Consider the following 13,376-nt stretch of genomic DNA (forward strand, 5'->3'; position numbering starts at 1 on the left):
CGAATCGCACCATGAATCGAACTTATAAATTTTCAAATCTTTCAACTTCTAAAACCCGTGCTGAAACCTATCAAATCAACCCGAAATGACGCCAAATTTTGCAGGCAAGTCCCAAATAACATAACGGAGTTGTTCCAATTCTCAGAATCGCATTCTGACCCCGATATCAAAAAGTCCACTTCTGGTCCAAATCTCCAAAAATTTGACTTTCGCCATTTCAAGCCTAAATCAGTTGCAGCCCTCAGATTTACATTCCGGACACGCTTCTAAGTCCAAAATCATCCAACGAAGCTAATGGAACCTACAAAACTCCATTCCGGAGTCGTCTTCATATAGTTCCGACTACGGTCGAAATCCTAAGACTTAAGCTTCCGTTTTAGGGACTAAGTGTCCCAAATCACTCTGAAACATCCGGTAACCAAATTCAATTAGTATGCAAGTCAGTACATATAATATGAAGCTGCTCAAGGCCTTATGCCGCCGTACGGGACTTAAATTCTCAAAATGACCGGCCGGGTCGTTACAGTCGAGTTAGAGGAATTTAGTTTTAAGGGCTTGATTATGTGCAAATGGATTTCAAAGTATTATTGAGGGTTTCTACCGGTGTGGAGAACATGTTGTGTATTGTGATTTCCTCCTGGAAAGAAGAAAGAGAAAGGTTTCTAACTAATATGATATGTAAATTATTGGTGACTCAAAGCTGATAATAAGATTATTGTGCTTTTCACATGATGGCAAGATAGATGTTATGTGTTGTACGAAAGCTAGATTTTCATATACAAGGTGGCAGTACAGCCTTGAAGAAAAGGTAACGAATGTTGGACAACATGGACGGTTTCAAATAACTAGATGAATACTATCACTACTTGGTGTTGTATGAGAAAGGGGCGAACTTCAGAAGGCGCATTGTATTTTGACTTACGGATATATAAATTAGTATTGCGGTACTCACATGGTTGATAGACTGCTGATATTCAAATTTTTTCAAATGGCACGGAAGAACTTTTAAAGTATTTCTCGTTGGATGATCGTGTATAAGAGATGTATTAGGCATTCGGGTAGTGGAGATGGAATCAAATATGGTGATTCGCGTGTTCTATGGATTTGGAGATTTGGAGTTCCCAGGAGCAGATAGTTTCATGGTTATGGACTGTGAAGTTATGGTCGGAGCTAGCCAGATGATGAAATATATTATGATTCAGTCATTATGGATTTTCGGAGGGATTTTTATCAATTTGTGGGTAACCCAAGTTGATTTGGGGGTCCATAGGTAGGTCCAATTAAGATGTATATTCTACAACGAGCCGGAATGGTTGGCTTCATACTGCTATTATTGAGGGATGTGTCATTCGGTTGATGTTGAACTTATTCGTGTTCTCAAATGATCTGTGAGTTACTCCTTTGTGCTACGAGGAATTGTGATTCATTAGTTAGGTGCACAGATGGTGCGATTCTAGTTGAGCTTTATAGTGAAATTTGAGTATGATGAGCACTTGATGTATTGCATGATCGATAGCGTAATGGTTATGTCCTTTCAGGTTTTGTGTGGTATTTTTGTCATTTGCCTCTCCATCATTATTAATTCGGAGCAGAGTGGCTCAGAGTATATAACATGAACCTCGTGTTAGAATCAGGTGATAGTTCGACGGTGTATGATGAATTTTCAGCGTTTCGTTGTGGCGGTACTTGTTAATCTAGCGGGGTAAGTTCTCTTATTTGAGTCATTTTTCCATGACTGGGTACATTTGAATTGTTGCGTATTGGTGCACGGATGGCACGAGTTGTGGCTCTGAGTTATATTGGTGAGGCATGTCTATGGAACAGTTATGTTTAGTAATATAAGGTCATTGGACCTAGAATGGGTACTATCAGGTTTGATTTCGGTATATTCGGGAGTATAATATTGAAAGTCGACTTAAAAATGGATTATGGTTCTGGTTGGGGCGAGAGGGCTCCGTGACTTGTTGATCTGGTAAGTAGTCATGAAATTTTGCGTGTTTTTTAATTATCAACAGTGTACGAAGGTTTTGGGATGAGGTTTGGTTCGATATGGGTTTAATACTAGTATGCGGTTGGTTTTGGAGTAGTCACTACAATCAGGAATGGTGCTATGAGCATGCGAGTTGTGTAATATATTGGTTGATTATATCCGTGGTTATAATTATAGCTCGATGCAAATTGTTCGGACTTATACGGTGTGTAAATGTAAGATTTGTGTCTTGAAAGAAGTTTTAAAGGTTGGAAATTAAACTCCAAGGTTTATGGGCTAAGGTTAAATTAATAATTTTCAATTGCATTGTGTAGTCAAGCCTATGTGGGATAGGATGACGTGGGTTCACCCCCGGGTACGTGTGTGATAAGATGGAACAGTGATTTGATGGCTTGGAAACAACTCTTGGCACGTTCGAGGATGAACGTATGTTTAAGTGCGGGAGAATGTAACGACTCGGCCGGTCATTTTGAGTATTACAACCTCGTTTCTCTATTTAATTCTCAAATTGTACTTTACAGTTGTTGTGTGACTTGCCGGGGTAATTGGTTCGGGTCCAGTGAGGTTTTGGAAGGAATTGGAACACTTAGTTCAAAGGTTTAAAGCTTAAGTTAAAATAGTGACCGGATGCGTACTTATGTGTAAATGACCTCAGAATTTAATTCTGATGATTCCAATAGCTCCGTATGGTGATTTTGGACTTAGGATCATGTCCGGAAAATTATTTGGAGGTCCGTAGTGGAATTAGGCTTGAAATGCCGAAAGTTAAATTTTTGGGAAGTTTGACCGGGGGTTGATTTTTTGATATCGGGGTCGGAATCCGATTCTGGAAATTGGAATAGGTCCATAATGTGAAATATGACTTGTGTGCAAAATTTGAAGTCATTACAGATTGATTTGATGTGTTTTGGCACAAGATGTAGAATTTGAAAGTTCAAAGTTCGTTGATTTTGAATTGAGGCGTAATTCGTCGTTTTGATGTTGTTAGGTGTGATTTGAGGCCTCGAGTAGGACCGTGTTATGTTATGGGACTTGTTGGTATGCTCGGACGGGGTCCTGAGAGGCTCGGGTGAGTTTCAAATGGTTAACGAATTGATTTTTGAATTTGGAAGACTGCTGTAACTGAAGCCTTCTGGTGTAATCGCACCTGCGGAAAAGTGGTCGCAGGTGCGAGCTCGCAAGTGCGAGCAGGAGTGTGCTGAAGCGAGGTGCGTAGGTGCGGAAGATGCTTCGTAGGTGCAGAATCGCACCTGCGCGAGAAGGAGCGCAGATGCGGGCAGAGGGCTGTTAGGCATTGGTCGCAGGTGCGTGGGAAAATTCTGTACCTGCGTGAGCGCAGATGCGGAAGATTGCGCGCAGAAGTGAGATGGCTGGAAGGTGAGGAGTTTTGCATCTGCGATGTCTTTCCCGCATATACGGCATCACAAATGCGATGGTTTCCTCGCAGATGCGCAAACTGGGCAGGCGAGTGGAGTTCGCAAATGCGACGTTTTGCTCGCACAAGCGGATGCGTAGGTGCACAAATCACTGGGGCAGAACCTTAAAATTCGAGGGTTCAACATTTTCACCCATTTTCGAATTTTGGAAAGAAAATTTTTCACACAACTTGGGGTAAGTGTTCTTAACTCCCTTGTGATTATATTCCATGAATTAATCTTCATTTTTGGTGTAAGATTATTGAATCTTCAAGAGAAATAAAAGGAAATTTCTATAATGTCACAAAACGAGTTTTTCAAGTTTGAATACTGTTTTGGAGTCAGATTTGAGTGAAATTAGTATGGTTGAACTTGTAATTGGATGGATTATCGTATTTTGTGAGTTTCGTCGGATTTCGAGATGTGAGCCCCACAGGTGATTTTGGGGCGTAATTTCGGATTTTATGGAAAATATTAGCGTTTTGATATGGAATTAATTCTTATAAATTGTGTGGATTGAGTCAAATTGTTGTGACTAGATTTGAGCCATTTGGAAGTTGATACGCGTAGAATGGAATTTCTGGAGCATTGCTTAGCTTGCTCGACATTGGATTTGGCTTGTTCGAGGTAAGTAACTATTCTTATCTTGGAGTTGAGGGTATGAACCCTGAATATATGTATTTCGTAAATTGTTGGGAGGTGACGCACATGCTAGGTGACAGGCGTGTGGGCGTGCACTATAGAAATTGTGACATAATTGAGGCTATGTGCCAGTATTATTGGGACCCACAAATGTCATATTATTGTGAATTATTTATTTTAAATTAAAAATTTATACTCAGTCATATTCATGTCATTACATATCATATCTCTATATCTGTTGTTATTTATTGATATACCATATCATCATTTTGGGATATTCTCATGATATTGTGAGCCCATGAGAGAGAGACTGGAGAGATTGATGACTGAGGGAGGCCGAGGGCCTAATTGTGAGGATATTTTATGGATCAGGGCTGCCCGCCTGCAGCAGGCCTTATTGGCTTATTATTGTACGTGAGTTGGCCGTGCGGATCCTTATATTATTATTGCACGTGAGTTGGCCGTACAACACGTGAGTTGGCCGTGCGGATTCTTATATTATTATTGCATGTGAGTTGGCCATGCAGCACGTGAGTTGGCCGTGCGGATCCAGATATGATATTATAGCACGTGAGTTGTCCGTGCCCGTAAGTTGTCCGTGTTTATAGCGCTTGGGCTGTAGGAGCCCCTCATGAGTCTGTACACCCTAGTGAGCGCAGTCGACTATAAACATGGATCAGACTGCACGCCACAGCAGGTGTTGTATAGCGCTGAGTGATTGAGTGTGCTGAGCACAGTGAGAGAGAATGCGAGACAATGAGATTGAGTGCTCTGAGAGTATGAGTACATGAGTGCAATCTCTGAGATACATTGTATTGACATGCACACATGACATATATACATAGAGATATATTTTTCTCATGCTGTACAATATCACATTATTCATGATTTCTCTCACATGTTGACATATGGGCATAGTGATGCATTTGTTTTACACTGGTTATCTGGAAAAGAAAATGAGATATTTTATTTATTATTGAAATGATTTTGGAAAAATTACTGTTTTCAAACTTATTCATATTTTCTGTAACTTTGGTATACGGTTTTCATTGATGTACTTGAAAGGCAGAACTATTTTCAGAAGTCATGATTTAGCTGAGCATTTATTTTTGAGTTACTTCTAGTATTACTAGTTTAATATTGTTATGAACTATTGTTGGTTATGGAAGTTGGACTCTGACCTTGGTAGAAGCTCGTCACTACTTTCAACCAACGGCTATGTTTGTTACTTACTCAGTACATGGGGTCGGTTGTACTGATACTACACTTCTGCATATTTCGTGCAGATGTTGGCTGTTGTTGTTGCTGTACTCGATGGTTGTAGGATTTGAAGATATACCTGCGTTCCTGTTGTAGCTGCCTCTTGTTCAGGGTAGCCTTAGATTTATAAAAGCTCTGTTAAGTATTATTCAAACAGACTATGTATTTATTTTATTTTCGCTTTGTATACTCTATTCTTAGAAGCTCATGATTTGTACTATCAGTTTTTGAGGATTGTCTAAGGTCAGGATCTTTATTCACTCAAATTGCTTTAATAATTATTATTTAAATTGGGGTACCTAACGGGATGCGTTAGGTGCCATCACAACTAGTTGGATTTTGGGTCGTGACAGTGACATAGCAAATCACGTTAGGAAGCTTTCGAGCACTTTGAACTTCCTTTAGGTTTAGGAGTTTTTTTTGTTTGTTATTAAATTTTAACCAATTAATTATTCATAAATCTTTTAGGTGAAAATTTCGACCACTTTTAACTCCAAAATTTCACTTTAGGTTAGCTTTCAGTAGTCATCTAATGCTGCCGTGAATAAAAAAAAACGTATAAGAATAAAATTCGACAATTGATGTAACAATATTATCGTTGGATAAAAAAGGAAAAAGTAGAATAGATTTGGGATTCAACAATTAATATAACATTTTCATTGTTGGAATATATCGAATATAGGTTTACATATTTATTTTTAAATTTTGACAAATTAAAAATATAGTTTTAATTATTATTCTCTAGGAAACATGAAAACAATTTCTTCATAAATTAGAATAAAGCTGAAAGTTATCTATTAATTATATGCAATTATCTCTATACACCTAATTTAACTACATTCATCAGCATTCTCAAAAGATATTGAATTTAGCTACTGCATTAATATATTAATATTTATTTTCATCATTTAGTCACCACACTATTTTTATTGATTGACGTGTTATATACGTGAAATTGCACGCACGTATAATACTAAGGTTCTTGAACCAATTGAACCAAGGTTGAATAAGATATTTAATACACTATTTAGCTTTCACAATCTAATTTAAGAATCTATATATTTATATTTATATCTATCTATATCTATACTATATGCACCAAGGCACTTAGCGAAATGTCATTCGCCTTTTTTACCCTTTCAAAATCGATATTACATTGGATAAAGATGTAATTTAATTTACATTTCTAATATTTAGGACTTTGAAATCTTACCTTCCTAATATTTAGGACTTTGAAATCTATTAAAATTTTACTTATTAAATTGTTCCATATTTGAACTATATAGGTAGGAAGCCCTATTAATTAGGATTAAAAAATATATTATGCAAATAAGTAATAAACGTATGAAAAATTCTCCAGCAAAGTAAACCAATCCTATTACATAACATCTTCAACATTGTATTGGACAAAAACTTTTTAATTTTCGACAATAAATAACTTTGAAGTCATTATCGACACTTTCATGTATTTAATATTTGACCTCCTTTCATAATATATTTCTATTCATTGTTTCTTTCATAATATTTGGAACTATACCAAATAAACAAATCACTAAGTACTTTCTTCATCCATTATATGTGTAGTACTTGAAACTACTCTCAACCATTTAAAAAATAAATAAGAAAATTAAAGAATGTAAAAGCAATTTCACGCGAACAATATTGAAGGATAATAATTTTGAAATATAATGTGAGATTATTCAATTTCATGTTTGGTTAAGTTTACATTTTCGACATAAGAAATTACGAAATTAGTTATACCATAATTTGGTACTATTTTGATTTTATATTCAATGTGGGATAATATCACAACCCAAAATTCCTACCTTCGGGACCGTGATGATGTCTAATATTTCACTTGCTAGGCAAGCCAACGTTAGAATATAACTAGTCATTTTAACAAAATTTTAAATTAATTAATAACAAGAAAATAAATGCGGAAATAAAGTCTGAAATACAATGAATAATCCATAATAATCGCGATATCTAAATACCATCCCAGAACTAGAGTCACAAGTGCACGAGCTTCTAGAATAATACAAATAAAGGCCTGAATAAAATTTAACCTGTTTGAAATATAATACACAACTGAGATAAAATGGAAGAGGACTTCAGACCTGCGAACGCTGTGCAGTTATATGTCACGATCCGAAATTTTTACCTCCGGGACCGTGATGACTCATAACATTTCACTTGTTAGGCAAACCAACGTTAGAATAATATAATCTATTTTAAAATAATTTTTTGAATTTATTAATAATAAAGAAATAAATGCGGAAGTAAAGTCTGAAGTGTAGTGAATAATCCATAAAAATAACGGAGTCTAAATACCATCCTAGAATTGGTGTCACAAGTGCACGAGCTTTTAGAATAATACAAATAAAGGTGTGAATAAAACAAAGCTGTCTAGAAATAAACACACAACTAAAGTAAAGTAGTCGGGGACTTCAGAACTGCGGACACCGTGCAGTTATACCTCAAGTCTCCTCTGGTAGTTGAAATCCGAGCAAATCTATGGTACGCCGATGGGACCACCTCCGAAATATGCACAAGAAGTGTAGAGTGTAGTATCAGTACAACCGACCCCATGTACTGGTAAGTGCTGAGCCTAACCTTGACGAAGTAGTGACGAGGCTAAGACAGGTCACTTACATTAACCTGTATGTAATATTAGTAACAATAATAAATAATAGAAATAAATCAGATAACTCATTTATAATAGTTGAAGCCAACTTAGCAGTCATAACCAATTATTATTTCAACCAATTTTCGTTGCAGCGTGCAAACCGCTCCCACCATATATTCATTTTCAATCCTCCAGCATATTTATTTTAATCAAGTATATATATAGACTTTTAAATAAGTCTATTACGGCGTGCAATCCGATCCCTCAATATAGACTTTTAAATAAGTCTGTTGCGGCGTGCAATCCGATTCCCCAATATATATATATATACTCTTATTTACGTTGTGGCGTGCAACCCGTTCCTCCGATATAACTTTAAACAACTCATAAATATAATAAAAATTACTCCAATAAATACCACGTCCAATGAGAAACTATTAAGCATCAAGGCACACAATAATTATAATTTATTTATGAACAAATAATGACAATTAGCAATTAACTGTGAAAATCATGGAGAAAATAAGAAGTTAATATTTAGTATGCTAAATGTCAAATAACAATTAAGACATATAAATCAAATAGCATGTAACAATTATTGTAGGAATTCAAGAATTAGTATTTGACAAAGAATAGGAGAGATAATTATTATAACAATTAATTCATGATTTAAAATAATTTATGAATTTTCAAGTAATTATGCAAATAATTAATTTGACGACGTATAGACACTCGTCACCTCGCCTATAAGTTGTTCACAAGCATTTCACATAAAAAATAGTTTAAGGGTTCTATTCCCTCAAGTCAAGGTTAACCACGACACTTACCTCGCTTTGCAATTTCAATCAATTACTCGACCACAACTTTTCTTTTTAAATTTGTCTCCAAAAGTTTCAAATCTATTCACAAATAATTCGATATACTCAATACAAATCGTAGAAATTAATTCCATATGAATTTACTAATTTTCCGGATAAAATCCGAAATTCACTTTAAAAATTGATAGTGGAGCCCACGTCTAAAATCTCGAAAAAACTTATGAAATTCGAACACCCATTCCGAGACGAGTCTAACCATATAAAAATTATCAAATTCCGATGTCAAATGGACCTTCAAATCTTAAATTTTCGTTTTTGGAAGATTTTATGAAAATCTGATTTTCTCCTAAAATTTCACGGATTCATGATAAAAATGAGTATGAAATCATGAAATATAATCAATATAGGATAAGGAACACTTACCCCATTATTTTTTCGTGAAAATCGCCCAAGAATCACCTTACCCGAGCTCAAAAATTAAAAATGGTTGAAAATGGGTCGAAATCCCATTTCCAGAACGTAAGTTCCGTTTTTCAGATTTTTATTCATCGCGATCGCGTAGAACAACTTTTGCCCAGGTCCATTTTACTCTTCGCGATCGCGGAAATGGCTTCGCGATCGCAAAGCACAATTTGCATAGGCTACCAATTTGCACTACGCGAACGCGATATCCCATACGTGAACACGAAGCATAACCTCATAGACCTACGCGATCACGGGCCGTTTCATGCGAACGTGAAGAACAAATTCAAGTGCCCTGGCTTCTGCCTCATTTCCTCTTCGAGAGCACGGGGCTTCGATCACGAACGCGAAGCTTTGCACTTCGACCCTTCGGGAACGCGTGCCCTCGGTCGCGAACGCAAAGCACAAAATGTGCCAGTCCAACTTTCCTCTTCGCGATCGCAGGAATGACTTCGTGATCGCGAAGCACAACGTACTAGATGACAGCAGAAGCTAAAAACCAGATGTTTCTCAAAGTTCAAATGGTCCGTAGGCTATTCGAAACTCAGCCAAGCCCTCGGGGCTCCAAACCAAACATGCACACAAGTCCAAAAATCTCATACGAACTTGCTTGCGCGATCAAATCGCCAAAATAATACCTAGAACTACGAATCGGACACCAAATCAAAGGAAATTTTCAAGAAAACTTTAAAACTTATATTTTTACAACCGGACGTCCGAATCACGTCAAATCAACTCCATTTCTCACCAAATTCGGCAACCAACTCATAAATATTATAGTGGACCTATACCTAGCTCCGAAACCAAAATACGGACACGGTGTCAACAAATCCAATATCAGTAAATTCTCAAAAATCATTAAGCTTTCAAACTTTTAATGTTTCATCAAAATTCCATATCTCGGGCTCGGGACATCGGAATTTAATTCCGGGAATACGTCCATGTCCTAAATCACGATACGGATCTACCGGAACTGTCAAAATGCTGATCCAAGTCCGTTTGCTCAAAATGTTGACCAAAGTCAGCTCAGTTGAGTTTTAAAGCTCTATTTCACATTTTAATCCATTTTTCACATAAAAACTTTCCGAAAAATTATACCGACTACGCACGTAAGTCGAGGAATAATAAATAGTGCTTTTAGAGGTCTTAGAATATAGAATTAATTTTTAAATTTAGAGATGACATTTTGGATCATCACATTCTCCACCTCTAAAACAAACGTTCGTCCTCGAACAAAGTTAGAAAAAGTACCTGAGCTGGTGAATAAGTGTGGATATTTACTCCGCATGTCCGACTCAGACTCCTAGGTAGATGCTCTACCAGCTGACCACTCCATCGCACTCAAACTGAAGGATAACTCTTAGACCTCAACTGCCGAACCTGCCGGGCTAGAATAGCCACCGACTCCTTCTCGTAAGTCAAATTTTTGTCCAATTGGACTGAGCTGAAATCTAAAATATGGGATGGATCACTATGATATTTCCGGAGCATAGACACATGGAACACTGGATGAACCACTGATAAACTAGGTGGTAATGCAAGCCTGTAGGCTACTTCACCCACCCTTTCAAGAATTTCAAAGGGTCCAATATACCTAGGGTTCAACTTGCCCTTCTTTCCAAATCTCATTACACCTTTCATAGGTGAAACCCAGAGTAATATTCTTTCTCCAACCATGAATGCAATATCACGAACTTTACGGTCGGCATAAATCTTTTGCCTAGACTGAGCTGTACGAAGTCAATCCTGAATAACTTTGACCTTATCCAAAGCATCCTGTACCAAATCGGTACCCAACAACCGAGCCTCTCCCGGTTCAAACCAACCAACTGGCGATCGACATCGCCTTCGGTATAATGCCTCATATGGGGCCATCTGAATGCTCGACTGGTAGCTATTATTAATAGCAAACTCAGCAAGTGTCAAGAATTGATCCCAAGAACCTCCAAAGTCTATAACACAAGAGCGAAGCATATCTTCCAATATCTGAATGGTGCACTCTGAATGTCTGTCTGTCTGTGGATGAAATGCTGTACTCAACTAAACCCGCATGCCTAGCTCACAATGTACAGCCCTCCAAAAGTGTGAGGTAAACTGCGTACCTCGATCTGAAATAATAGACACAGGCACACCGTGAAGGCGGACCTCACGAATGTAAATTTAAGCTAACCTCTCTGAAGAATAGGTAACTGCCACGGGAATGAAATGTTCTGACTTGGTCAACTTGTCCACAATGACCCAAACTGCGTCAAATTTTCTCTGAGTTTGTGGGAGTCCAACAACAAAATCCATAGTGATACGCTCCCATTTCCAGTAAGGAATTTCTAACTTCTGAAGCAAACCACCGGGTCTTTGATGGGAGGAGTGTTAAAAGAGAAGAGCCGACACCTAACGGATTAAGGTGCGTCAGGGCACCTATTTTGCAAATAACTCTAGATTAACCAGTTGCGTCACCAAAGATCGGGTAAGGGCACAAATTACCTTGAGGAGAATGTGTTATTTAGGAACTCCTTGAGGTCCACAATGGTGGGTACCGGACGAACTTGAATTATATGAATTAGTCTCAGGGATGGGAAGGAATTTGGACAAATAAAATGATTAACTTTAACAAAGGTGGGGGGTCCTAAGTTTTTTAGCCTAAAGGATCACCTCGTGCAACATAAATAATACTTCGTAACTCCCTCAAGATGGGGTGTTACTCATATTATTCAGCGGGCACAGACTATCATCTCCTGCTACCCGATTACTATCTTTAAGTTGTTTACCTAAAGCGCACTAGTAATTCTAAGTCGTACTCTATGCCTGCACTACCCGTCCCATTGTTATGGTCCAGGAGGCATTTGGACCTCTATTTCAGGAGGGATTCTAGACTTTAACTTAGGTTGCTCAAAAATGATAAAACTAGGCGACCTAAATTTATTAGTTATGGGTATTAAAACACATATTGATTTATTTGCACATTGCTTGCATAGGTTTGGATCGACAAGCATTGGTTTGAGGTGCTAGAGTGGCGTTGGAGCCGGATATAGAACTTCGGAGTGAGGTAAGTCTCTTGTCTAACCTTGTAAGATGGAATTTACCCTATAGGTGATTTAAATTAATATTTGGTGCTAATTGTGGGGGCTACGTACGCACGAGGTGACGAGAGTCTGTGCGTAGCTACTAAGTTTGCTATGTCCGGGTAGTTTAGGACCCAAATCATGAATTATTTGTAATGTTTGAATCCTTTATTAATTGAAGTACTTGAATCATATTGGAATTGTTAAAGAAAATAGTAAAAGGCTGTAATTTTACATACTTGAAATTTTGTGCAAATTACTCGACCGTTAATAGAAATTGTACATCTTTATATGTTAGCCTTGTGATAGCTTCTCATTCCGGAGGTTCATAAAATGTCCTCCTTTCTTATGGAGCGGGCTGAATATCTCGGCAATATAGATGTATCTATGGATCATGCCACACGTACCTCAGTGATGTACACGTTATTCTGGATCGGGTCGAACGACCTCGACAGAATCGTGTGTTATACCGCTTGTAGCTGAATATTCTCGAGCTAGTTTTTCCATCGATGCCCGGAATTTTATGGTATTTATTATTTATTTGGTATGGACACTTGACATGTTCTAAGATATTAAGGTAGAGCACGAGAATGAGAAAAGTAAATTATGCTTTAAAAAGGGATAATTGAAAAAATTATGTTATTGCAGATTTACTTCACTATTTCTGTATGCTTCATATCTACTCACATTTTTATTATATTGCTTTGTTGGACCTTTAGTAAGTGTCAATGCCGATCTCTCGTCACTACTTCTTCGAGGTTAGACTTGATACTTACTAGGTACGCATTGATTTACATACTCATACTACACTTGATGCATATTTTGTGCAGGTACATGTGTCTAGTGGTCTTTGGGGCACAGAGGCGCGGCTATTGCGGGGACTTATGGTGAGCTGCATTCCATATTACGAATCCGCAGCATATAGAGTCTCCATCAAAGTTATTTACGTTCTCCTGTCTAATTTGTATTCCAGACAGACGTTGTATTTTATCATATTTCCTAGTTGATGCTCATGCACTTATGACATCGGGTTTTGGAGGTTCTTTCAGGTTATTCATTATTGTGGTTTGTGATGATATTTTCATTCACTCTGTAAATCCTATT

The sequence above is a fragment of the Nicotiana tomentosiformis genome, chromosome 12, assembly GCF_000390325.3.
Source record: "Nicotiana tomentosiformis chromosome 12, ASM39032v3, whole genome shotgun sequence".
NCBI lineage: Eukaryota > Viridiplantae > Streptophyta > Magnoliopsida > Solanales > Solanaceae > Nicotiana > Nicotiana tomentosiformis.